This window comes from Anser cygnoides, chromosome 15 (genome assembly GCF_040182565.1).
Source record: "Anser cygnoides isolate HZ-2024a breed goose chromosome 15, Taihu_goose_T2T_genome, whole genome shotgun sequence".
Lineage (NCBI taxonomy): Eukaryota > Metazoa > Chordata > Aves > Anseriformes > Anatidae > Anser > Anser cygnoides.
Genome location: NC_089887.1, coordinates 18,172,966 through 18,200,249, shown reverse-complemented (window position 1 = coordinate 18,200,249; position 27,284 = coordinate 18,172,966). Strand labels below are relative to the sequence as shown.

The following is a 27,284-nucleotide window of genomic DNA, read 5'->3' as shown; positions in this document are numbered from 1 at the left end:
AGCTGGCTATTGTGTTTTATATAGAAACCTTTTCTATAAAGGTTGCTGAATAAATAATGCTTTATTAGAAATGCATTGACATCTTTATAGAATTAATAGCATATAATGAAATTTTTATGTTAGTGCTTTGCAAACATTAATTACATTTCTGCTTCCTATGAAATGTAAGAAATAGCTTTTTAGTGAAATGATTGACAGGACTAAATAGGGACTGGGTGTTAGGCTCAAGCAGAAAGCAAATACAGAGCTTTAGGAGATAGACAAGGAATAACAGAGGCTGGTGGACGATATGCAGGTCCACTGCAAGTACAGATCCACATTGTCACTCTCGGCCCAATCCTGTGAATTGCTGAGCAGAATTAATTAACAGGCTAAGACAGCAGTAAGGCCACGGGGACTGACAGTGCTCAGCAGTTCTTCGTATCGGGGCCTGTAAATAAAAGCCAGCCTACAAAATTCTCGTTCATGTGATCAGCAATATCGTACACGTCTACTGCAATCACATGAATTATTCACAATGGTGTAGCTTGAAAGATGTAACCCACAAAGCCTGTTTAAAATAACACAGGAGCATTAATTAGTGTTCCTGGGGCACATGGAGGTGTCATTACCGTTTGGCCCGTTTTTCACTCATCCCCATGTTTCTTATATTTGCTGTGTGCTCAGGGCTGATATGGGGACGGGGGTGGCGGGGGGGGGGGGGGGAAGTAAATACAGGAGATAGACATCTATAAACATTGGTCGAAAATGAGGAAAGGGGGTTACTGATTAGCTTTCTTCCCATATAAAGCTCCCAGATCTTATCGCAGAAACGCGAGTTAACTGTTTTACCATTCTTCTTTTTTTAAGCATTATCTGATCAGAGAAGCATGAAAAGCACTTTATAGCTCACTTGATTTTTTTCTCCCTGTGCTGGGAGCCCTCTGCAGGAAGCAAAGCTGAATTTCACAGATCTTCCCTTTCTGACGTCTCCCGAATTTCTAGGAATGCCCCTTCCCTCTTACTATATTTGGAGGTAGTTTCTAGGAAAAAAAAAAAAAAAAAAAAAACAAAACTGACGATTTTCGGCCGGTGCCGGCCCCACCACCGCGGCTCGGGGAGCCCGGGCCCGGAGGATCTGGGGAGCCCTTGGCTGCTCGCCTTTGTGGCGGGGCTGCAGGAGCGAGCACGGGAGGGAAGGAAGGGGAGAGGTGTCTTTGTGGCAGCCAGGCGTGAACATCTCCACTTATTCCTTTGGTCTGCCTTTTTTTTTTTCCCCTACACTTTTCTTCTTTTTTAGAAGGAAGAAGCGCTTAGGGGGAAAAAAAAAAAATCCCCCCCCAAATCCCCACCTTCTGGATTTTTTTATTATTTTTTTTCCCGTCTGCTTCTCCCCCTCCCCTCGCTGTGGCCTCTTGTTTAGCTCGTGGCGTGACCGTGATGAAGAAATGTTTCTGGGCGCCTGGCAGAGGCGATCTTTTTTATGTAATGAGTCAGGATTTTGCCAACGGAAGGAGCCGGCCGCCGACCGAAGGGCTGCTGCCTCCCTGCCGAGCCCGGCACCCCGCCGGGCCGGGGCCGGGGCCGCCCGCTCCCCCGGGACCCGCGGTAAGCTGCGCGCTCCTCCCGCGGGGCCCCGCTCTCCCCTCAGCCCTCAAGTGGGGCCGAGCCGCCGGGGCCGCGCCCTGCCGCCGGCTTGGGGCCGCTCCCCGCCACCTGGGCGGCCGCTGGGGGCTGCAGCCCACCTGCCCCGGGCCGCCGGGGGGCCGCCGGGGCCCGCCGCAGCTACAGGTGCCGGCGGCCCCGTGCCCCGCCTGAGGGGAGGCTGCAGCCCGCGCGGCGCGGCCCCGCCTCAGGGCAGCGGCGGGAGCGCGGCCGGGACCAAGCCGGGCTGCTCCTTCTCCTCCTCCTCCTCCTCATTCTTCTCCTTCTCCTCCCGTTCCCTCTCCCGCCCGCCAGCGCTGCCTCGTTCCCTCAGGAGGTGTCTCCGAGCACGCAGGGTCGGCAGGGACGGACGGCGTTCCTCCGGATTACCGAAAGCAGCACAAATGTAATAGTGTTTTTTTTGTTGTTGTTCAAGCGCGGCGATTGGTTTCTTTTGACGTGACTGACAGCATTTACCTGCCTCAGGTCTCCAAGTGGGTCTATAATGAGTAAAACTCGGGTTTATTTAGAAGTTCGGTAGGGAATGTAAAGGAAGGATTTAGCAGTGTGTTCCTTTTGGCTGCAGATCTCTGCTTTTCTTCTTAAAAAAAAAAAAAAAAAGTTCTTAAAGCTGGGGATAGTCAGATTTGGGCACCCAGCTGAATACTCTAAGCTGCATTGTCAGTAGGAAGCGACCCGTTTTGGGTAAAGTGAAAGTACCGTAGTGTGCTACACAGATAGCAAAGATATAATAATGTCACACATCTCTATAATGTTTCAGCTTTACTTTAAAATATGGAGGAACAGACAAACGAGTTGATACTTTGAAAAGATCTTAATAGATACTTTGAGTGCTGGGGCTAATAAGTCCCTACATTACTCTGGGTGAGTTCTGCGTCATTTTATAGCCACTTGCAGAAGGTGCTGCTTAGCTAAACAAACAAATCATAAAATGGGAATAACAGCAAATAATAACTGCTAGCAACTCCTGCTGTCCAGTTAGTTGAAGGAGTGTATACCATGACTTGGCTACAACGTCCTCTTTTATCAGTCCAAAAATCAGCTCCTTTGTAAGCGCTGATCCCCTCAGTCGATTGGGCATATCTTACAAAGATACTTTGCTTACAAATTGAATCTCAGAAGGTTGTGGTTCCAGAGTCGGGGTTTTGGGGGCGAGATGAGCTTATGTTTTATCCAACTGGCCCACAAAGTCCCGCTTTTGGTGGTCACTTTGTTCTGCAAAAGAAACCAGTGCATTATGGCTCTTACAGAGGACACTAACCTTAGCACTAAACTACGGCTGTGCTCAGAAAGCTACTCGCTACTGCACACTTTAAATAAGTAGCAATATCCTAACTTTACTGGTGTCATCAGCAGTAAGAAGCAGATAGAAAATACTAGCATTCCCCAAAGTTAAACAGAAATAGTTTTCTAACTGTTGTTGTAGCCTGTAAAAACTTTTTTTTTTTCCTTAAAAACACAGCAAAGGCAAAGAAAAAGTTATGTTTCAAAGGGTGGTTATTTGACATAAGTATATTGGGAGAAAAAATAAGACTTTTCTAGGAAAGAGAGGCAGCTTAAACCTTGAAACCAACATACAGCCCTTAGGAACATGCATGCTGTCAGTCCCCTCCTCGGGTCTTTTGCTCACAAAAGGTTGCAGTTCTGATGTCTCTCTCTCTTCAACTGACTTTTTGTTTTGTTTTGTTTTCATTTTTGTTTTTGTTTGTTTTTTACTTGTGTGCCCACCTGTCTACATGTGCATGGTCTGTATCTATAAATCAATGTAAAGATTACTAATTGCTGTGCTGAGAGGAGTTGTGCAATATATTTTTATGAGTAAGTCTGAGCTTGGTAAAGCTGTTCAATTCCACGCTACTATTTATTTTTTGTTATCGATAGCCTGAACAATCTCAGCATAGTATTTACTTCTAAATGATGTAGTTTTATTTTTATGGGATTCCAATAGATGTTTACCATTTATAGGTAAGCTGAACTTTCTTGAGGCTCCAAATATAACGTACATATATTTAAGACAGAATAAAACACATGCTAAGTGATATTGTGTGAGAGAGTATAATGGCTCATATACAGAGCAAGCACAAACAGGGGCATCCTCTCGGCTGGTGTAAATGTGCCTGTCATAGCTTTGACATTTTATACTAGCTAATCACCTGCTTACGTGACACATGAATATCTACACATGGTACTCACATTATGCTTGCGGTCAGATTCTTATTTAGTGCTGATCTACTCAAACTGAATCGATTCTGTTACTTCAAAAAGGCCTGGAAATTCAGCTGAGTTCCACAGCAGTGCTCTGCTAAAAAAGAAGTTGTTGGCATGTGATAGCTCACATGACTGTGTGCAGGATCTGTGTACTCAGGCAAATGGATATTGTGCTGAATTATCAGTATTTTTCTATGGAATTCTGGCCTTTTACAATTTATAGCTATATAATCACTATACATATGAAATAGGACATACCAAAACCTCAGTGCAACAAATTACTCACTTGTTTAAAGCTGAAATCTACCTTGGGAGAGCTTAGGTCAGAATTGTGCTGCTAACACGCCTTTTAGCCACTATTCTGCATGAAATAATGCAGCTCAAAAGCAGCATTTATGAGAAGGTTAAGTTTTCAGGAATCAATTGAGCTACAAATTTAACTGTAGAAATATCATTTTTTAAAAATAATACTTAGTTTGTGAATACATTACAGATATATCCAGTACTACAAGCTGTCAGATTTGGACTGGTTTGACTCCTATGGCCTCTTTGCTAGTCTTCTGAGAATACTCTGCTCTGCTGCTTGTGAGCTTTTTCTTTAAAGCTCTTAAATTGGAACATGTAATTTTGTGCAGCTACCTTCAGTAAGAGGTGCTGTACACCCTGTTAACCAGCTGCGTTTGGAAATCCTTTCAGATAGGTTCTCTTTGATTCTTTATTGATGATACATAAAATTCACAGGTATTCAGTTGAGCACAATTAATATAGACATGGAATTAACTATTTAAATGACTACTGAGCACTGTTTAAGAATGTGGTTATAGTTCTGAAGGCCTTTCTCATCCAAAATTTTTAGTTACATTCTTTCCCATTACTAAGGCTACAGAAAGAGCTCCTGTTTCTGTCTCCTGTGTGGTAAAATGGACTGTTTTCTGCTCAGATGGATGCCACACATATCTCTCAAGCTTTTAATGTATATTCACCTTATGTGTGTTAGCCAAATATTAATGATGATTGGACAAAATAGTGACTGATCCCCTACACACTTAGGCTGTAAGAGTGTGATCTCTTTCCATCACGCTGGGTTTTCCCACAAAGTTTGCTTGCAGGATGGCCTCAGAGCTGTGACTCCTGGAGTGCACTGTGCACCCAGAGCATTAATAATTGATGCCTGGGATCAGTTTATTTGAAATGGAAAAAAAAAATAAAAAAGAAATTTATAGAAGATTAAAAAAAATAGTATGTTTGGAGTCAAAATTAATTTTCTTCAAGATAAAAACTCATGAATTATTGAAAAAATATTTTGAAAGATCAACTCCAATTATGTATTGCATTCCTCATTTATAAAATTGAAAGCCCTGCTAGCTATGTTTTCTGTTTAAAATAATTTTAAATCTACAGTTTTAGAATGACTTTTCAGTATTTTAAAGCAAACTTAAAAAAAAAAAAAAAAAGCTTATAAAACAGCTTATAAATACTGAATCAGCAGAGGATTATCTAGTGGCCTGATCTGTTTGCTTTTGAAATCAGTGGACACATTTTACCAAAAGCAGTGAGATCAAGATCTCCATCAGAACCTGCTGGCATGGTTTTGGGGATTGCTCTGTGGTCTGAGTTTTCTGAAAGCAGGGCCTCAGCCTTTGACATTTCCTGACCTCGTGTTGCAACAAAAATTTTGTGACCCCCTCTCTGACATAGCCATGGAAAAGGAGAGGGTGGTAATGACCCTGAGGTTGGAAACTCATGACCTGCAACAACTTAAAATTTTGCCTTACTAAAGGCTACAAGATCAACTGTCCCTTCCCGTGAAGTTATCCAGAGTTTTTCCAGGGCAAGAATGCAGATGTCTGAGGTGTGATTCTTACATTGTGCCTTGTTCTTCCCTCCCAATTATAACATTGCACATCAGCAGTGCTGTGCCTGGTGCCACACAGAAAATCAATGTGAACACATATTGAAAACATATCTTTCAAAGGTGTCATCCCCAAAGTCTTCCTTATTTGCCTTAAAAATCATATTTAGCAGGTTAGGAAGGAAAAAAAAATATTGCTATGACTTGGAAGCTTCACCTGTAGTGGAAGAAGTAGTAGAAAAGTGGTTATATTACAGGCATAAAGACACTTCAGACCATGCAGCTTGACGATACAAACCTCCTGGTGAAATTAGTGACTTTAATGAATTTAAACACTCGCCCTGTCCACAGTGCTGATCAGTTAATAATTACACAGACCTCATTGCAATGTCATATGCTTGTCTCTGTCAATATTAGGGAATTTGTTAAGGTACAAACATGGAAAAAAGAAACAAAGATTCAGCTTTCTTTGCCTGTTGTCACAACACCCAAATAGTTTCTGCTTTTAAGGCTTCAGAGCAAGGGTGATGTTTATGTGGATGACCTGTGAACGCATAGGTGCCAACTCAGGTTGTGGATTTTTTACATTGCAGACACACATTGATAACTTTAAGTAAAGCTATTTCCAGCTTTTCTGTTAATACTGCTGTAATATTTTAATTTAGCTGTTAATGGGAGAGGCTGCAATTCCCCAGTGTAATGTAATATTGATGCACTTTTGCTATTTTAAGTAGCTCAGCTTCGGTCAGACAGTCCAAATCCTTTTAGTGGATTTATGGCCTTTCTATATGAAGTGACATAACACAGGAGCTGGACATCAGCGTTTGAAAGTAATAGTTTTTCTTTTGTTTTGTAGATCAGGAGAATTAAAATAAAACAAGTAAGACAAATAAAATGTGTTCTGTCATCTACAAGACACATACAAATGTTTTTTTTGGAAAGGGTAAGAAAAAGCCTTTCAGGATGTTCCAGCATTGGCCCACAAGGGTCAGTAAAAATAATGGAATGCAGTAATTTTACCAAAGGAGTATTTCTATTCTTATATATTGATATTGTTGAAAACTTGAAGTCAGATGAATCTAGATTTTTGCTTTGCTGTTGCTGCTGTTTGCATAAAAGCTTTCTTTTGTAACAAAAGGCCTGTCTCAAATCACACAAGCTGCACACACCTCTGGCAGGAGGTGCCGGGGTGCTGGTGGAAGTCAGTAGTATCTCTGCTGAAATCGCTGGAGCTGCATCAACAACAACAACAAAAAACAATCAAGATCACAATAAAATTTCTGGAACCTGAAGAAAAAACAGGGTTCGTTTGCTGCACTGAAACTAGAGCAAACAAAGAGCAAATGCGTTACAAAGAACAACATATTGAGTAATATATGAGGAATTGATCATTGTTTTTTTCAACAATATTATATTTTGTATGTTATGCTACAGGAATCCATTGAAGAATATGCCCGTTAGGTGGTATTAGTGTGGATTACCTGAAAAGTAACTTTTCATTAGGCGTGTCAGTTGGATAGGCATAACTAACAACTCAAGTGCACTACCTGCTTTGCTTTAGAGGTTATAAATATGGAGTACTCGGTCTTTACTAAAATGGCATTCCTTTTTGCATTTGTGCTCTGAGCAGTCTTTATGTATGGAAAACCACCCACATGGTTGTTTTTTGAAATCCTTTAAAATGAAATGTAATGATGCTGTAGGATTTTATCATGTATTATTTTTTCCCATAAACTTAACTTTGGACCGTCACTGAAGTAAATCTTTAAAAACAAGAGATGCAGGTCAACTGCTAATGATGATTATCCTGCTTTATTTTGTACTTTTTTTGGTAGCCAAAGGAACAAAAATTGCCCTGGACTGTCTGTGCTTTCCGCATAATGTTGTAGCTTCCCAGTACTAACAATATTTCTAAGAGGGGCTTCACAATTCACTCTGGTGGACAGACAGAACCATTTAATACAGCCAAAGCATATGAGCTAGGGACTGCTTGGAAAACTGCAGTTTTCCTATGGACTGGACTCACAGGAAATTATGAAATCCTGAAGTATTGTTGGAAAAGTGCTCTAACTCAAAAAATTTTTCTTTATAGTTTCGTTCTTGATGTTCCACAGCATTCACCACTTCCTGCATGGCTCTTTACCGCAGGGAAAATGAGGGACTTTTGGGGGCAGATGTGTTTCCATTACACTATCATAATGCCCCTAAAAATCCTTATTGCTCTTGCAGTATTCTTCTGTGTTGCTGGGCCTGGTGTGAACTACTTGAAGACCTAGCTTATAAGTACATCTTTTCTCTAAAAACACTTTAAAAAAGCCACGGAGTTTATTTTGTTTATCTTATTTTTAGTTGTGTTTACTGTTGCTTAAAATATAAATGGCAAGATATGCGACCACCTGTTGATAAACAAATGTCATAAGTCATAAATCCAAGGGACATGCTGATAACTGCATGGTACTTAGGAAAAGGAATATATTTTGGCATAGGGTGAGTGCTTCACTCTATTGGTATGATTAACTTGTTTTTAACGTAAGAATTCAGTGTGTATGTCTCTGAAAGTCTGACTCATTTTGCAGCTAATTTGAATGACTTTGTTACAGTGGACCTCACTTAGAATGTTAACTGCTTCTGAGAGCATACAGCAGGTTATTTATCAAATGAAAGATCTGCCCAATGTTTTTATTTAAATTAAATACACACACAAAAAATCATATCTTCGTACAGTCCCCAAATAAAGAAAATTGAGATGAAACCTAGGAAAAGACACTGTGGGTTCTCAGATATTCTGTGCTTTTCCAATCAAAGGGTCTTTGTGTGGGCACGGCTCTTGCTGGGGCTTTTCAGGAAGGAGTCAGCAGAGTCCCCTGGGTGCTGCCCGGCTACTCTCCCTTCCCCTCTGGGTAGGGAACCTTCAGGACTACAGTGCCTACGCTCAGTTTCCCAGGCACTGTTTGTTCCTGCTAGGTGGCAGGTTACCCAAATTCTGCAGTTTTCCACAGGTTTTTGCAGGAAAAGGCAGAACACCTAAATGTAAACATTGTTTGTTTTTGTCTGGGTATCACAGCGCAATATATCATCATTTGACATGTGCAGTGCCAATAGCATTTATTTCAGTAGCTGTATGTAGGACACGCAGAGCTGGTTTGTGTAAAATACACTCTTCACTTCACTACCTAGCTTAAAAGAAATAATAAATATACCACATAACTTTGCTCCTCTGACAGGTCAAGTATCTTCAAATAGCCTTCAAAATCCTTGGTGACATAAGAAAGAAACTAGCCAGGAGATTCGCACACTACCCCCCATTTTATACTAATGTTTTATCCCCAAGGAAATTCTCATCTTTCTCCTAAAGGAGTGTTTCTCGTTTTTCAGGCAGGAAAATCTTACAGGTTAAGTCATATCCTACGGGTCACAAAGGAAGCTTACTGTTATGACTGGAACCCAAAACTTTTGATGCCCAGATAAATACCGCAATAACAAGAAAATCACTTTCTAGAAGGATTGAATGAGCTGTGTTGCACAACAGTATACCCACAGGTCAAAACATGCTTGTGTATACATTTCAGCTTACAACATTTCAGCATGGAACAGCATTTCAGGTATATGTAGAGGCAGAAAGCAGAAGAAAAACTAGTCATTGTATTAATTCTAAATGTTCGTATCAATACTTCAGTGTTTCTGTTTGGGCTGTTGATCACAAGATGATTCCTAGCGCCTTCTGACGTGAATGAAAGGTGCTGTAACACAGCCTGGCTTGAGGATTATACAGCCTTTAAAATGATAAAAATCACTTTAAAAAGTATTAGAATAATTCAATTATTAATGTTATTAGTAGAGTTTTTTGTTCAGCAAACTTTTAATTTCCACATAATGATCCTACCTAAAGACTCGGCAGCTAATTGAAAATGTGTTCAAAATATGGGAGGCTGCACAGATTCTGTAGAGTTCTGTGGTATTAAAGATCTGTGAAGGGACCACACCTAGAGCTATAAATTTTATCACCTTTATACAGAAGACACTGTTAATGTGAACAGACTGGAATTTTAATTACATTTTAAAGGTCTTTTGGGGTCTATGCTTGTGACAATACTACGTAAAGAACACTGTGATAGTTTTGAGCATTAAAACTGATCTGTTTTTGTATTTGTGCTATATTACATTCTTTCATTACCTGTAATCTTTCAAGAATGTCAGAAAATGTTTGTTTGTTTGTTTGTTTTTTAACATAAGCCATCTTTTGTAAAATCTCTTGGAGATATAGCCTGTAGACCTGAACAGCTGATTCTTACATGCACACCTATTTATATACAAAGACTTTAGGCCATAGCAAAAATAAGATTTCTCCCTGAAATTTGCTCTGTACATATGTAAAATGTATTTGTCATATAATAGTGCTGTCACACAAAAATTCTTTAGACCTAGCAATCCTGAGGATAAATTAAAGGAAGGGAATAAAAATTGGTAACACTATATTCCAGCCCCTTTTATATCTAATAGGAATCCCCTGACGTACAATTGCCATTTTGAAAATGTTTTTAATCACTGGATAATAATCATTAGAAAATGATTAGCCAAGCACATGGTTTGTGATATATTCTTAAAACGTCAAATTCAAACACTTGTTTCATATTATTTTACTTATTTTATGTATCTAACTTATTTTGGTTTGAAATAGCATGTTACAAAAAGCTCAGGATCTGATACAGCCCCAGAGGAAGGACTGCAAAACTCATCTGCTGAAATGTCTACTGCAGCTAACAGCACTTTGTCACTGAATAGGCTAGGAATAGGTTTCAATATGAAATATTTTATAAATGATAGTTTTACCGGTTGGTTGTTTTTCAAATATGAGCAAAACAAATATTTCCATTAGACTCTTCTTAGGGATTTTGATTTCTTTGAGTTATAGGACCAAGAGTCATTTAACATGAACCAACAGCTTCAACGTGTTGCTCTGAAAGCTAGAACGGTAGCAAGTAGGTAATATTTTTCAACTAGAACTTCCACAGTGGAAAAGATATTAAATGTTTGTTATGTGCCAAGAAGTGAGTAATACGAGAATACTTTCATTCTTTCACAAAATGCAAGAGCATTACCAGCGTTTTAGTTTTTAATTATATATATAGTTTTTGTGATTACCAACAGCCTCATGAGATAAAAAAAAAAGAGCAGAAAAAGACATGCAATTATTAAATGGAGAGCCTAAACAAAGTAAAGCAATCATCTCATTTATTTATTGAAACAGCCCATTATTATCCCAGGTTTCGAACAGTACCTCAAGTGTTATGTGTACTGATTCTTTAAAATAGTATTCAGAATACAGCACTGGGCTCAACCATTTTCATAATATTTATTTACTATGTTATTGGACTTTGGATTCGTTAGGTCCGGTTTCTTACTGAATTACGACAGCATCAATTCTGCTTCAGCAAGTACTGAGGGGATACAAGTGCAGCACCCTGTACTGCTACCTGGAGGGCATGTGGCTTCAGAAGTAATCAAAGCAGAGTTTTAACATGGGAAGCAGGGCGGTACCTGTGTCACAAAACAGCTGCTCAGAAAAGCTCAGATATTTCATGTAGTTTCACACTGTGTTGGAGAAAGATGTAGGAAAGCTAAGAACTACAGCAAACGGAGCAGCAAGTCAACTGCAAGAGATAAGTCACTGCACAGACGCTGTAAGTAAGCCTATAGAAAGATCCAGCTAGTTTTCCAAACAAAGGATGACAATGCGGCCAGAAGTAAGGGTAAGGGTAGCCGACTAGATTCAGTGTGAGTCTGCAATTTATCTTTCCCTTAAGTGGTTAACTATGGGAGCAGACATGTTTACAAAAATACACTCCATTAATAAATGATCCCTACCGCATTTCTCAATCACACTAAGCTGTTTCTAACTTCATTAATTTTTTACCATCAATGTCTGATTAAATGTGTAAATGGGTTTGTTTTCATTTTCCTTAAGTTTTAAATGCATATAAACATTTTTAGTCCCAGATTTACACCACCAGTGCCAGCATTCTGACTGAAGTGGATTTTTATGGTTGTGTTATAAACAAGTGCAAATGTAAGTCATGAAGTACAGTGCTGACAATCTTAATTATAGCTGGAGGAAGATTTGCCAGCATGTATACAGTGCAGAAATACAAGCAATCATTGTAAGTTAATAAAGGTCATTAAAAGAAATCACATATTTCATAATCATGCTTTCATCAAGATAGTATGACCTATTTTACACGTAAGCAATTAAAATGGAAACTGAAGTAGCTGGAGATGATTAATTTATCCAGTAGTTAGACTTGACAGGTGCTATTACCTGATAAATAATCTACTAGAATTTTTAACCAAAATGGTTACTGGGTTTTGTTTGTTTGTTTGTTTGTTTGTTTAAAAAGCTACTTAAAATTTTCCTTTACCTTTCCAATGACAAATTGGATTTTGTATATTCATTTGAAAGAGAAATCTGCAGCCTTGCTATGACTACTGTCTGAAGCTTCCGGATACCTCAATGGGAAGCACAGCATACATATCTAACTAGCTTGCAGCAGGTTAATTTTGTAGCAGAGGAAGCACTAAGATATTCATATATAAAGCCAAAGAATCTGTGCTAGTCATTTTTGGAGTTCTGAACTGATCCATAACAAAATTATCCATTGCCTGGAGTTGGCAGTAAGGAGAACTGAATGTGTCCAGAAGATTTTTAGATTGTAGCTTGAATAAAACAGACTGTGATATAATCCAGATTCATATGCAAATAGTCTAGAGTCAGTATCTTGATAATTTGCACAAAATCATCTTATCTGATAAAAATCACACTAATCTGTACCAGAATCTTACAATAGTATTATTGTAAAACTCTGGATACATCTAAAATCAAAAAGGAAAATAAATCCCTTCTTAGAACATATCAGAATGGAAATCGTGGAGTTTTGTTTCCAGGCTGAGCACTAGGACATGAATGTTCAAAATTCAGGAGGTCCTGGGTCCAGGTCTGGGCCCTGATTTGTCCTCGAGCCACTCCCAAGGCACCTAAGCAAGGCAAACTGCTGTTGCATGTGCTTCACTGATCAGAGGGAGCAGTTACAGCCACAAAATCATTTCGGAATGCAGTTTAATCTGGAATAGTGGGACAACATAAGTCAGTTCTAGCCTTAAACATAGTATCTTCCTGTACCAGCTTTATTCCTATCTCCTCCTTTGCATGCTATCCAGTTAATAAACAGAAAGTTCTAGGAAGTCAAAAAAAAAAGAGAAGGGAAAAAAAAAAAAAAAAAGTAACTGTTTCAAGACACTCCTGCCAGAAAGTAAAGACTGCACCATAGCTGCAATTTCCTGATAACGCACCTCATGCTAACATCCCAGTGTGGTGTGTGAGTGGAAAAATTACACCAATTAGCCAGTTCAAGCCTCTCAATTTTCTTGTAAAGCAGGACACCGAGTGCATCATGTCCTGGATGCAGGCGTGCATCCAGCGTGGAGGGCTGGCAGCCAGAAGCCTGCCTTTGCAGGGGCTGCGCAGCACCGTGGTTTGCCTGGCAGGTGGGGGAAAGGAACTGGGGAATGTGCACGGTGGAGGCTCACGCTCCTCCATCACTGCTCTTTGAAGGGTCTGGCTTTGTTGGCTTTTTCTTGGCTGTGACCAAGCTAGCAAGAAATGGAGAGCTGGCTAGAGAGAGCTTCACCTCGCCTAACTGCCTAAGAAAATTTCCTTTATCACTGTTTATATGGGATTGAAAAACAGCCCACAACGCTGATTCTTCATGACAGACAAACATTGTAGTTGTAATTGATTTCACTAGGAGGTAACATCAGCAGAGCAGTATATTGAACGCCAAATTCTGCCGAGTATGTAACAATATCTCTAACAGCAAGTTTATCTTATTTTAAAAGTTAACATTTCCAGTGCAGCACAATATTAGATGTTATTAACATTTAAACACATCCCAAGGACATATTCTCACCTTTTATCTGTACCACAGAGAACCTGAAAATGTGCTTTCCTGTTCTATCTACAAAACATTTAAAAAACCTTCACTATCTCACACTAACACCTCAGGATACAGCAGTGTTAGAACAGTAAGATGCAACATATTTGGGGGAACAGGGACTTGGTTTCCAATCTGTGATTCCACGTCTCCTAGTCCTAATCTATGTGTTTGGTACTAAGGTGTTACAAAAACTGGAATGAATAATTAATAATTTTTAGATCCTGTATATTTATATTTATTTTATTTTATTTTGGTACTTCATGCTGTAGCTACTCATTACCAATCTTTAGCATCAGAGTGTAGAAAAAAGGCACAGGAATGAAAAATAAAACACTGCAAACCAAAGTCCCTCTTGACTGCAGGCCACTTGCCAGCTGCTTCTCACAGGAACTTTCAGTTCTGCTGCATGCTTTGAGTGTAGCAAAAAGATAAACATTTTCTTGTTGCAAGTTAAGAAACACTGCCATGCGTGACAAGTTGATAAGCAGTATCAAGCGTTGTATCACAAGTTTATTAGCACACTTGAACAAGATGGAAATATGTTGAAAAGTTTTCTGCAGCTGAAAAATGAAAAATAATTGGTCAATGCCCAAATTGTCCTGCTGAAGAAAACATTTTATATTCTTAGTAACTGAAGCTTTCACTGCTGTTGACAACTTTTTTTCTTTTTTTTTTTTTTTCTGTCTATGGTGAATTCCTCAATGTATCTGCCTCCTTTGCACACCCTACTCCGCTACATCGTGGTTACGTACTTTCAGCTGGTACAGATATAGGAGTTCGAATTCTACATTGATGAGTATAAGCAACTACACTAAACAAAAGGTGCGATAAACAGAATTTGACTAGTGACTTCATTAGATTAAAAATAAGCATTTCCTGCTTATCTTTTCACTTTAACTGTGGATATTGGGGTCCAGTTTCCACGTTTTTGCCTTTTGTAGTTACTGTAACCATGTATTTAGATATGGTACAAAACAGGTGCTGTGACGGGTTCTGCTGCACACCTTCAGTTCCTTTCTGATTGTTTCTGTGATACAGGCATACCTGCCTTAAAACAAACAGATTGGGATCGACTTGATATTACCACTAAATCTGTATTTGAACTAAAATTTGCCAAAGAAAATATTATTAGAAACCTTTCCATACATATCACAAATATCACTATTATTTACCTTTTTGTAATGGTATATGGCATGATATAAACAGGGAGAAACAAAGGGATAACACATAATGAAGCATTATCGGGGCTACTGGTAAAAATTTGAGGTGAGTATATTAATTACAAATGATAAAAGCATAAAGAAAACAAGGTTTCTTCCTGTGTTGCAGGAGAGACTTTTATCCTACACCCTAATTAAATTTTGGCATATTTTATTGAACAGTTATTCTAGAAAAGTTTTTTTTTTTTTTGGTTGTTTTTTTTCCTTGCAAAAGTATCCATACTATTTTTATAGTCCTTTTCTCCACCGAGACAGGCTTTTAAGCACCATTGACATTTGTGGTATGCCAGCTTTTATGGCTGTAGAGAAATAACAATACACTGGAGAAAGTTGTGACACATTTTGCCTGGAAAATGTTGTTACACTCTGTCAAATAAATATGAAGAACTTGTTTTAATATCCTGTCTCACGATATGGGGTAAAGGGAAAAGAAAATCAGGATGGATAGATGAAAAATATACTTTAGCAAGATAATCAGTAACCAGAGGTCTAATATTCTAAATTATTTGCAAGACCTCAATGATTCCCAGATGTCTGAAGTAGGGCAAGAATGAGGACCAGGAATTTCTTCTGGATTTGATGGTTGCTTGGCACTGTGGAATGTGGATACCTTTGCCCATTTCTATGAGAATTGTGTCCTTTGCCTTGGTTTCCCAGTGGGAGCTCACAAGCAAATACATAGGAAGTCTTTCAGGACTTCCTTCCTCCTTTATTTACTGCACACACACGGGAGACATATGCAGGATGTTTATTGTAAGGAATAAAAGTCTTACTCTTCCAGCAACTGAATGCTCCTAAAAGACAGTGTCATACATGTATGGCTATTTGGTAAAAGTAAACATGCTCCTGTCTGTCTCCAAAGAGAAAGAGCAAAGGCTTTTTTCCCTCTGTGTTCTCAAACACAGAATGAATAACATTCTGCTGTAAGGCAGAAATTGTTTGTGTGCAGATGCTTGGCTTCCTTAAAAACATAAATAGTTTTCCTGGTGGCATATTTATTCACCATATTAATATTAGTCTACTAGAGGTAATTATTTCTTAAACTAGAGTACTCTCAGGCTAATAGAACAGAAGTATTGCTATTGGCATGCTAAATATTTTCAATTAATTAATATGTTCCATAACTTAATATATTAGTAAATTCCAATTAGTTATTTATTAAGTTCATTTCTTTAATCGCTTTTCCTGTCGTTGATGGTTTTTTTCTGATTCACAAATTTAGAGTATTAGAATTTAAGTGACAAACCAGACACTGACCTTTTACAGCAATTCCTGTGGTGTCTCTATAGTAAACCCTAACAAGTTGGGATTTTCCTCTGATGCAGAGATCTACACATGTAAATTCAGGTACAGGATATGGCCTTCAGAAGACAACACAATGAAATTAGATATCTCATGATATAGGGGAATGCTCCACAAGTAAGCAACTGGTGCTAAGCGTAGCTCAGATTCAGAATGCGAGCAATCTAGTAAGATGGCCAATAAGATATACATTTAAGTTTAATTCTTCTCCGAGGTCAACAGATTCTTGCACTGCAATGCGATTCCTCCAGAGTGCCTGTTATTTCATGGCAGCAGACTTCTGTATTGTGCAAATAAGCAGATAATCTGTTTTCTGACATTCTATATTGTGATAATCAGCAGATAGCCCATGCCTTGAAACTCTTGTACCTTGACTGTAGCACAAAGGAAGGAGGATGTGAATGGGTCACCATTCCTCAGGGTTTTTAGCTCTGGAGCAACAGAACTCATGTAGGCCTGTGTAGAAATAAAGAGTGAGAGTGCAGAAGCAAGGAGGAAGGCACCAGTTTAGCTGACTGGCTGCCTACAGGAGCCATGCACTGCTGAAAGGCTAGATTGCCTTTCACCTTAGCACCAGCATCTTTGCTGCATGTATTTCGTAAGACAAATCTATCACATGTGGCAAGCACAGCCACAGATGGCATTGCTCTTTTGAGGTCTAAGAATGTATTTCCTTAGTTTGTGCGAAGTACAAATACTTGTGAGGAGCTTATAATTCATCTGTTCTAAGTTAGTATTTGTTTCTTCATTTAAATGGAAGAGAATATTGTTTAATAATGGTTGTCTTATATGGGGTATGATGGATTTAATGTTCAGGGTAAAATAAAGTTCATACATCATAAAAGACTACTGATACAGCACTTTAGACTCATTATCCTGCCTAAAGGAGATTTCAATTTTATTTTTTGTCATCAGGTTCTATTAGGTTAGGTTAGATCTCCCAAACCAAGTATCATCTTTCATGAGGAAGACTGTTTCAGACACAAAATTTGACCTGAATGATCTTAAATGTCTTTTCAATTTTAGAGTAATGAAATGAGATCTTAATGGGGAACCTGTTACTCATGCTGTTACACTGATTTATCAAGTCTAGAGTAAAAAATTAGAATCAGACATTGGCTGGTATACATCAGCATTGAGTCAAGTGATATTATGCCAGTTTATATCAATGGAAGTTTTGGCTCAGATTGTCTTGGACCCTGGAAAATACCTTAGCACAATTGAGAAGCAAATGTCTCTTCCAAAGATATGTATCAAACAAGCCAATTCTGGAATATCTGGTATATCTAATAAATCTGGTATATCTGATGAATCTAAATCTGTTTGAACCTTTTCCAGAAATAGTAAAAAGGAATGGGCACACAGACTTGTATCTGCATGTTAGCTTTATGTTGAAATACAAGGCTGCAGGAATGTAGCTGGAAAGTATTTTACAGCTTTTAACTAAGAGATATTTAGATTTAGCCAAATATATAATGTTTGAACACAAGATTTATTTAGAACTAAGATGACTTTCTCTGAAAATAATACAGTTAGTGAATGTTTGTTAAGGGTTTTTCCTTACCTAAGAATTTACATACACTGTTCCCAATGCTGACATGGCTTGTAGTTATTACCATTTATTTTAGAACAAAGTTCAGTCTTTCAAAATATTTGAGGCGTATTACAGGCAGGTTCCTTGGTCTCATCAAATCTAAATTGTGCAATTATATCCAAGTCTTTTTACACAATAATGTAAATTTACTATTAAGAGTGATTAACTAAATATTCAGGAAAAAAAAAAAAGACTGAAAAAAAAAACACAGCTAAAGCAAAACAATAAAAACATTTATTTCCCTCCCTTTAATATTTGATATAATTCTGAAAGGTTACAAATAATGATTTTAATTCATTTAAGACAACATGCTGTTGTCTTATTTTCATTTCATCATCTGATTTAGTATTTTATAATAACTACCAGGTCAAGCACCTTCCATTGTTAAAGGTGACCACAGAAACTTGGAGAGGGAGAGAAGACAGTGACTAATTGGCTGGAATGACATACAGTTTTTCAGGAAACCACTCTTGCATAAGTAACCTGTTAGCAAAGTAGGAATTAAGAAACTATTCCTAAAGGATCTGCATCTTTTAAAATAAATAAATACACAAATGAAATAAAATCAGAACTATTTTATCTGTAAAGGTATAAATGAATAAATGGAAAAGTTTGCCTTCACACATTATTCTATTTCTAAATACAGTCAAATGCATAATTCTTCTATAGTAAACTCTTCCTTTTGTTTTGTGGATTCTCTCACACTAACAGAAAAGACATACAACAATAGCAAAATACCAGTAGGAATTTGCACATTTGTTTGTTGAGATATGACAAGTGATATTGCATCTCAATGTACAACAGGATTTGTATTAATTTTATAGTACAAGGGATTGTATTGAAAATTGTAGCATACACTTTTAGTGTCCAGAATATTCCTAATTGTCCATATGTTTGCATACACAAATTGTTTTCAGATACCATAAAATATCCTCTCCATAATGGATGAAATCAGAATCATCAGAGTGTCATGGAAAAGACCTTAAGAATCATCCAGTTCCAACCCCCCGCCCTGGGCAAGGACACCTTCATACATTTCAAATTCCCACTGCAAACTCTTGCCCTTTTCCACGCACCTGTCATCCAAATACTTTACAAAACTTATTGCAAACTTAATTCTTGAGAAAGAAGGCTCTGCAACTGCTCAGGGAGGTGAGAGAAAAAAACAAGTGAGAAGAGAAGCAAAGGGTGTATGCCCATAAATCATCACCAATTCATGGAGAATTAAAGTGACTAAAGAATAATAACAATTAAGAACCATTTTCCTTCATTTCTGTATCCCCTGAGAATATCCAGTACTCCTCATATATAAAGAATATTTACGTTGGTACCTCTAACATGCCTGTTCATTTGCGGTTCGTGTGTATCTCCCACAGTAATCAGCCGTATTTGTATCTTGTCAATACAATGATATCTTGAAATGTTTTAGAAACTGCAACATCATAGGCCTGACTGCACAGCTAACTTAATGAGAGATTTGCTTCAGAAATGAGAGCAGCTCAAAATAAAGATCTGGGTATGTGAATCTTGTGAATGTGCCCCAGTTCCGAAGCAGCTCATTTCAGAATGCCTTACAGGCAGGTCTGTTTATCTGGATCTCTCTTGGCACGTGCTAGAAGTTCAGAACCTGTTCTGAAGTAACGCTCAGAGGTGGTACACCGGGAGTACTGCACTGACAGTTCATCCGAATGAGCTCTGGTGTTCAGCTCCACTTGAACAGATGCACCTAGTCTGCTTTGTGTATAATGCATTCTAGCCCTGATAGTAATTACATAGTTAGAATTCTCTTCTGAAGCTTTAACAAAAATAGAGTATGAATCAAAATCAAAAATTTCACAAAATTAAGGGGATAGACAATAAATAGACAATAAATCTTGCAAGGTAATAAAACTTTGTTGGAAAGGTGCTATTTAGTTGTGCTTGTAGCTTTACTCTCTTTGTACAAACCCAAAGACAATTTGGTCCTCTAGACTTAAAGCTGAATTTTTCCATATGGACCTTGTTTTAGTAACAAAAGACATCTGTGTTATTAAGTCAGGCTTTGATAGCCATGTACTACATCCTGGAATTAGAACTCGGTATTTATTACTGTAGTAATAAGGCTCTAAGACATAAGAACATGGCAGCAAAGAGAGAGATCTTCCCAAATCAGTGCTAAAAAAGTAATACCAGAATCATTCTTTAATGGACTACGTGCTGCTTCAGTATGCAGTTTTTATCGTTAAAAAGAGCAGTCTTTTGTAACTTGAAGATAAAGATTTTAATGAGAATTTTTATGAATGTGTTACTTTCCTGTTAAAATAATTGGAATGCTTTTTTAATCCTAGTAAAGCAGCAAATGGAATGTAAAGATGAATGGAATTGAAATAATACAGCCCTGCTCTGTGGAGAACAGTACTACAGAACTGAATGATATGTTCTCCACAGAAAAGTAGAAACTACACAGACTACTGAAAAGAAGTTCTAGAGAGCGCGAATAATTTAAGCCTTAGTGAAGGAACAAATTTTAAAAATTTAGCAAATCCTTATTAAACAATTTTTGATAATACAAGCATACCTCATCTGTACTCCAAAGCTGGAATACCCATTTCTACTTGATTTGCACATTTACAACCATGTTGATTGTTCTTAGCCACGGTCTAAATTAAAAAGTGATTAAAATAATGAACAAACAGTTCAGTATACAGGTAACGGACTGTAGCTGGTGCTGTCCCACTGCAATAAATGATTATTTAAGGAGTTAAGACCTATTACATCTGTATCTACATCTATCTGTACCTATCTATCTGTCTGTCAAGGGTTTTAGTAGTTACAAGGGAAATACCCCTTCCTATAAAATCCATCTTTTCATGGCCATAGTGTGAGTTAACAGCATAATCTCCCTAAAGATGGCAGTCTGGATTTATAGAATAAATTCAGATTCAGGGTAGAGTCTTTCAAAACTCAGCACTTTCTTTTTAAGTCCTGCCTAACTGAGCTGCTTACTATATGAAAGGATGTATAGCTCTTTAGCAGCTATACACTTCTCTTCCCTGATAACAGGGTAATCCTACGTGATTTTGTCCATCATGGTGCCTAAGTTTTAGATGCCCAAAGTAAGGACAGGTTAATTCTCCTTAATGTGGCTACATTCCATATTATTCTTAATTAAAGATCAGAAAAAATACTGAAAGGACTACTCTAATATTTTCTGATTGTGGCCGCCTATTCTATTTATGGCACCACTTTATGAACAGCCCAAATGTGTTTGTGCAACCTACAGATACTCTGAATGAAAATATCAAATTAAGCATGAATATAGAAAAAAACCCATGCATTTATAAACCAAAACATTTCAATATATAAGCGCATTCTTAATTGTACTAGACAATAATCTAGTATCACATAAGAAAAATTAAAGCAACTAGACATTTGGCACATAAAGAACCAACATAAAAAATATAGTTGCAAATGATGAACCACAGATTTGCTTAGTAATTTTCTACTTAAAGAAAATTACTGGCAGTGGTATTTTTATGTCATTATAGTTATACTGATACAACTTTCTAGAGTGAAAGAGTGTGCATGAAACACTATGGTGGAGTAAGTCTTGGAGTATAAGTTTAGAATCAAACTATTGAACTTCCTTATTAAGAGAAGCCCTACTGAAAATCAAAGAATGCAGAAATAGGTCTCTGTCACTTGACATCTCCACTAGGCACAGATCCCTTCTGAAATCTCAAATTGATGTGAACAACCATAAGTTTAGCATGTCTTCAAACAACTACATTTATAGGCGATCTTTTTTTTTTTTTTTTTTTAATGACACATAGCAAAATGCTGGATCTGAACATCACTGAAACATGTAGTATCCCAACTGTGCGACCTGAACCATTCTTCTAAGTCCTTCCTAAGTCTTCTAAGTCTATTTCTGTATTTTACCCTAAAACCACTTATATAAATGGTGGTTGCCACATAGAAGGATGTGAAATACCCAGAAAGAAATCTCTTTCTATGGAAAAGCATGTTCATAGATTTTGCTTTCAAATCAACTGGAAATGCAGACCACATTCCCTTTAACACATTTAGTATGCCTGAGCTGATTTATGGTTTCACTTCAACACAGTGAAAAGCTAGTGCTAATGACAGGAAATAATAATATGAAACTCCAGAGATTTTGGCCAAGATTCATGTGGAAACTGGAGTATTAATAACTACAAGGTGTGAGAAACCAGTGCAGAAACAAAGGATGCTAACCTTCAGGAGGTTCAGCAGGATCCATGCTAACCTTTTGATGCAACATTATTTACCAAAACTAAAAGTTTTTGCTGTACTCATAAAGCAAAAGTTCCCAATTCTAGAGGTAATGCAAATGCAAGGAACAAGGAAGGTCCCCACTCTGAGTAAGTGCTAGTGATTAAACATTGGAGACTATAAATAAAAATGGTGCTGCCTGTCCCAGAGGAGGTTCTCTCTGAAACATTTAGACTTTGTTAGATTAACACATTTTTTAATAAACAAACATGATGATCTTCCAGATATGACTTGTAATTCCTTCATAGTCATTCTTTAGGAATACTCCTGTTGTTTTAGGTACAGGGAGCATAATGAATTGACCTTAAGCCACACATTTAATTCATCATCTCAAATAAGTTCCTTTGCTGCATCAGGAGTTGCCTTTCTAATCAGCATGTATTCTGCAACAGGGCATAGTATAGTACAGCCCCTTGTACAGGTCAGTGGCTGGTTTGGCAGTGGGAACATTATACAAAAATGAGTGTGTTAATGCAATATGAGGAACTTGCCTTATAAAATATCATGTTGCTAGATAACTAGAAAATTATTTTTACATTATTCCAGTCCTTAGGACTGAATAAAGAGATACTCTGACATGTTATTCTGAGGACACATCTCAGGTACTTGCTTTGAGCTGCAGCACATGATGAAATGGCCAGCTTAGTCAAGAAACCATCTAGGACAACTATAACTTCTCCTTAAAGCTTGCATTCCGGGGTAATACTTGTACTCATTATTTCACATTATGCACAACAACATACTCAATGTTTCAGTTATACAAGTAAATATTTTCACTGAATATGTACACTCTTCATACATGCCTATTAAAAATATAACTCTTACTCCCAACCCCAAGCATGGATTTTCCTCTGTAGCATAAGGTTTATCCTTAGCAACTGCTATAGAGAGAATAATGTAAAAAACACACTTTGAGTCTAGCCACTTTAAACACTAACCTAAATTAATCACTAACAGCTAGTGGCAGAAAACTACTAAGTTACAGTTTACTACTGTTTGGCATTTAAAAAGGGTCTTTTAATACTGAAGTTATCTGCCAAACCTTCACCAACTTGATTAAAACACAATAAACACTTATTCATAAAATGAAATACACATACACAATTCTATCAACACTCCTTAAGTCTTTTGGAAAAATTACAGTATGAAATCTGAAGGATTTACTGGAAAAGTTTCTTTTTTTTGTGTTGAAGGTCCACATGGACTGCAGCACACTTACCACTGGAGCAGGGTCTTTTCTATCCCCACCAACAGCAAGAGACAAAATACGGACAGGTAGCTAACATCTGCATTCACTAAAGCTTCTGCCTGAAGAACGTGGAGATGACTGCCAAATGAGATTTTTACTCCACTTGGCATTAGACTTTTGACCTGCTTTGCAACATTGAATATTTTAATGTAGGCAGAATCTGTCATTAGGCCAGCAGAATCTGTCCTGAAGAGCAATGGTCCAGTTAAAATATATAGGAGATGCCTGCATAGTGCCTCTCTGCATTAGATTTGGCTGTAGCCAGTACTATTAATTCTCCTGTGTCATAAATACCGTAGGAGAGACACGCTAATAAAAAAGACAGCACTGACACCATCAATCATGTCTAATACATAAATACTGCAGCAATCTCTCTTACTTTTTAAAGAAAATTGACATGGCAACACTTTTCTGGAGAGATGGTTTGCATTTATTTCACCACGAAAAATATTCGTACTCTGGAAATAATACTGTCTTCTAAACGACCCCAGGATTTTAAGTATCATTGTATCTGCGTTAGCTCTTCGTGAAATAGCTATGGATGTCTTAGTCGTGTTTCTGCTCTCTGTTCTGCTTGTGGGAGGGCTTGATTTAGTTAGCAGTGCGGTTTGCTCCAAGCTGAAAAATGGATCTTAAAAATTCAGTTCAGCATTACGTCACAGCCATGTAAACCTGGATTAGGTCAATAGCTAAAGAATAACCTATAGTTGGAAAACAAAACAAAACAAATAAAAACAAACAAACAAACAAAAGTATCTCCTACTTAAAATACACTGCAATGAAATTTTCAAATAAACTACTTCTGTGCTGACAGAAATTTATATTGAGACAAAGATTTTGCAAACTGTTACTCTCAGATACAGGCTAGCTGCTTGATACCTGCAGAGCACTGTGGAACACCTCTCTTTTTGTGGAATTTAAGGGCACTGGTGGAATTTACAGAGTCCATACATACAGCACATTCCTAAAAAGCTGATAAAGACCAAGATTCAGTTACTTACATGAAGATTTTAAATATTGCCAAAGTAAACGCTGCAAGTTAAAAACTCACCAAAATACACCAGTGTTTTTAAAATAATCTCTGTATTATAGATATTTATAAAACTATGTTCTTCAGTCTATTTCCTATTATGAAGAAATCCCTTATAATTTTGAGTTAGGGACAGCAGCAAAAAGGGGGCTGGGAATAAAGTGACATAAGATAACTATTCCAAAATATAACTTCTAGTGTGTTATGCCAATAGATCTCATATGTTCTTACAAACATTTTTGAAAAATATTGTTTGTAAAAGCACAAAGCAACTTCCCTGAACCTTCTTGTCCCCACTCACGCTGAGATCTTTACTCTCTTTTACTGTGGAGTATAAGATGAGCCATTTTCTTGTGTTTTGATAGTTTCCAGTTGCAGCTAATGTCAGTAACGAATTGTGAATTCTCAATATATTTGAAAATACATTTCAAAGATTGAGGTGTGCAAAATTAAAAGACAGAAATATTATTGGAAAATACGGTTTGTGTTGACAGTATGTAGATAACTGAAAACACATATGGGTATATTACAGTAATGTATGTTGAATCTTGCACCTTTAGATATTAAGTATTGAACCTGAATGCTAAAAGAATATATTAATGTATTATATTTATGTACTAGTAGGTAAGTAAATATTCCTAAATATTATATTATGCCTTCTTTCTTTTGGAAAGAAAGCCTGTTTTCCTTACTTGAGGAACTTCACCACTGATAAACTTAATTTCTCTTTGAAGTTATATACAAAAGTTGTAAACTTTACTGCATTTTTATAGAGTAAGTTCTTGTCAATCTTCTAAAGTTTGTCCTCCAGTCAGTCTTTAGCTGTGAGAATTTTTGCAGGCAAATGATTCAGGTCACAGCAAAAATATTTTATTTATTTCAAATAAAACCCACTAAACTGTTTTCCCATTTCAGATAATAGAATTCTGTGAATAATGTTATTGCTTTGTGCTGTACATCTAGTATTTAAAATAGCTTAATCTTATCTAGCACTATTCCTAATTTGTAAATCTATGTTCATTGATTTCCATATCCATGGGTGGTGTTCACTACACAGAGTCAAAATCTCACCATAAGTACAGAGATGGCTTTGGATTGCTTTCCAGAATCTGATTCCTACATTTGTATAACATTGTAGAAGTAGTTTTCATTTACAGCATATGAATGTATTATTCTTCCCTCTGCTTCAAAACCATGCTTCATATTCTGCAAGCAGACTTGTAATCTGCAGTGAACACAACGAAATCGATGGGATTCAATACAGGAATCAGACACCACCTGAATACAGTACCTTGCAAGGCTGAGGTCTCTTTTTGCTCAGCAGAAAATAAATGTATTTTGCTAGTGTTTCACAATATTTTGGGATTAAAAGATCTACTTTTTGTCATAATCCTTGTTTCACTTATTGCTTTTTTATGTATAAAATATTCTAGAATGAGGCTAAGCTATGTTGAAACTTGAGTTAATTTATGTCCATACAAATGTCAGGATTGTGTATGTGAGTTTTACATATCTACATCAGGTATAACTTTGATAAGAAAAAGAAATGTGTATCAAATATTTTTGTAATGAAAACTGTATAGATTTTTGAAAGAATACTTAAACTTCACAAATGTTATAGGGCCCACTTGTCTCTGGGGCATGTCCTCTCTTAATTTCAGGAATAAATGCTACTAACTAAGGCTTCTTTATCAAATAATAGCAAAGATATAACTGACAGCACGAAGACAATTGCCTTTTTTCCTAAAAGAGGCCCCGTTTTCCTCACATTTAGCACAATGGTATTATTCCTAGCATGAAGAAATCAGCAATGGACCAAAATATAAATATGGGCTACAAATATAAGACTATTTCCATCAATTACAGATCTAAGATTGAAACTAAAAATGCTTTTTGTTTTCTTACAACTGTTGCTTTTACAGTCTATTATATTTACACGTTTTTCCTGTATACCCAGTGAAATTTCCTTGCTGTTTTTAACTTCAGCTATTTCTTTACATTTTGTAGCATAGGTAGCTAAAACACTCATTTCCTCCAGAAAACAGTAAGAAAGTGTTAGGGATCAGCAGAGATGCATTTTCTTTGTGTGTCTCTCACCACAATTTAACTGTGCTAACACATCATAGACTTTTCCAAAGAAAACAGAAAGCGTTAGGCATTCTCAAAGGGTAGGTGACTGGATAGATTCTGGTGTATGGACTCGAATCTTTTACAATATGTGGCATAAGGAAAAAAATGGTTACCAAACTGGAACATGCTGGTCCCCACCTGCAAATACTGCATAGTTTGTACTACCTCAGCATTCTTTTTTCTTCCATCCTAAATGAATGCCACGACTGGTTCTGCAAGTCAGCCCACAAACACTGGTAGGGCTGGGCGAGGGAGCGACCCACTGCCTGCTTGTGTGTTGTTAAGCTTTTCGTGTTCTCAATCATGCTTGTATGTCAAGCACATGAGAAAACTAAGTTTAACCCAGTATAAGAATGAAGTAAAAGTAGCAAAAGTGAAATTACAAATAATGGATGCTTTTTAGTGTAACATTTTAAGTGCCTTTTCCTATATATTGCAATAGCAACTAACAAAAGGTGGACTGAAAGCAACAACATTAGGCAGCTATAGATGGGAAGCTGTCAATGATAAATGTTAATTGAGAATGAGAATCAGGGTAGTCATAATTACAAGTTCAGTTGGAGAACATACATTAAAATTTTTAATTTGAAATTTTTAAAATGTACATTTTAATGTACATTAAAAAACAAGATTCAAAGATCTACCAAGTTTCAATTTATACATGAAGTGATCACTGCGTAGAAAGAAGGACAAGTTTAACGACAGGAACATTTATGTTAAACTTGTTATTTAAATTGTTAGATTCCAGGCAGCATTTAGCTAAGAACATTTTAC

The 27,284-nt window shown here is 37.2% G+C and overlaps 1 protein-coding gene across 2 annotated transcripts in view; it reads right to left on the bottom strand.

Moving 5' to 3' along the window:
* PARN (poly(A)-specific ribonuclease) overlaps positions 1 to 27,284 on the bottom strand; it is a 154,401-nt gene that overhangs the window by 6,911 nt on the left and 120,206 nt on the right. The window lies entirely within an intron of this gene.